We start from the raw sequence: 1,694 nt of genomic DNA on the forward strand, positions 1-1,694 counted from the left end.
TAAAGCTTAAATAGCACCTCACATTTACATTATCGTACACAATTAAAGAAAGCACCTGCTTCAAGCCTCTTTCTCTTCTATTTTCCCCTGACACTCTCTCTCTCTGCTTCTCCCTTCATCTATCTGCCATTCCTTCCATCAATCGCTTGTCTGTCACGCTGCAGGAGCACCCAATCTATCACGGGTTAGAGTTCGGGGGCACTGCGACTCCGAGCATTGGAGCATTTCCTTCATCACGCTCTCTCCCTCTCCTTTTCTCCTCCTCACTCCCTAACAGGCAGGAGGAGTGAAGGGAGTGGGAGGTTGATGGAAATTTTCAGCAAGTATTTAACGTTTAGCATTCCTGATGAACGCCAGGGCTGTTTTCTGAGCTTTACGATAAAAAAGGTGCTCACAGTCTTCCCAGGGGCAGCGGCAGACATTAAAACTCAAGCCAAGTCATTACCCGGCATGCGTGGAGAGTAGGGCATGGGGGGGATTATAAGGCATAGCGGTGACTTCAATAAGTCATCGCTCTTGAGATCTGAGGTTCTATGTGGGGTAGCAGTGGTGGGGGGTCTATTTCTGGGGTATTTGTGATGTGTGTTTGTGTGTCGCTGAAATGAATTAGATATTGAGTCGCTCACCTCTCACTTGCCCTCTGATTCCAAATTGAATTTGAGGGATTTTGTGGGTGGGAAGGCCTCCTACCACTCAAAGCCACATCAATTACTATTGGCTGGCGTGCAATTGATTTCAAAATTACACCACATGCAGACGGGCAACGTATATTATTCGAAAACATATACAATTACATACACTCGTGTCTGTGACCTCACAGGAAGTCAAATACTGAGTGTGTACCATATTTTAGTTTGCTCTTGTGGCATTTTTGAGTGGCAATCAATCAAATTTTCCAGACACATCGACCGCAAACAGGTGAGAGCAGGCCAAAGGTCAGCAGAGGGTCGGGACCCAGGACAGTGACCTCTAATAAAAAGCACAACCTCTGATTTACACCACGCCCCAGACAGGCGTATCGGTGACCTTAACTATGACCGTAACCATGACAATCACGCCACTGTTGCTGTGGGAGGATAATGAGAGAGACGCTGGATTGTGCATCAGTGCCCTATGTACACAGACACACACAACTGATGTGCAGAGTTATGGGTGAATAATTCTGCCCAGATCGACCATCTCTCTCATTACACAGTGGATCATACTCTGGTACCAAAAACCTGAACCTCAACTGGCTTTAGTTTGAAAAAACAAACAAATATATATATATATATATATATATGTGTGTGTGTGTCAGGAATCGAACAGAATTATTATGCATGGTATTATGCATTTCTAACGGGACGACAACAGCAAGGGAAAATTAATTCAACTTTCTCTGATATATTGGTCACAAATGTTGGAGCTCCTCAAGGCTGCGTACGTTCCCCCCTTCTTTTTACATTATATACGAATGATTGCAGGAATCGGTACATAAACAACTACATTATAAAATTTTCAGATGATACAGTTATACTTAGTTTGCTGACAAACAATTCAGATGTCGGCATGTATAAATCAGAGATAGAAGGGGTTGTGCAGTGGTGTGAGGAACACAACTTGATGTTGAATGTCAAAAAAACTAAAGAAATGATCTTTGACCCGAGGTTGGTGGGTGATCATAGTCCAATTTTAGTTAATGAGGAGGAAGTTGA

This window comes from Sinocyclocheilus grahami, unplaced genomic scaffold (assembly GCF_001515645.1).
Source record: "Sinocyclocheilus grahami isolate Dianchi unplaced genomic scaffold, SAMN03320097.WGS_v1.1 scaffold33.1, whole genome shotgun sequence".
Classification (NCBI taxonomy): Eukaryota; Metazoa; Chordata; class Actinopteri; order Cypriniformes; family Cyprinidae; genus Sinocyclocheilus; species Sinocyclocheilus grahami.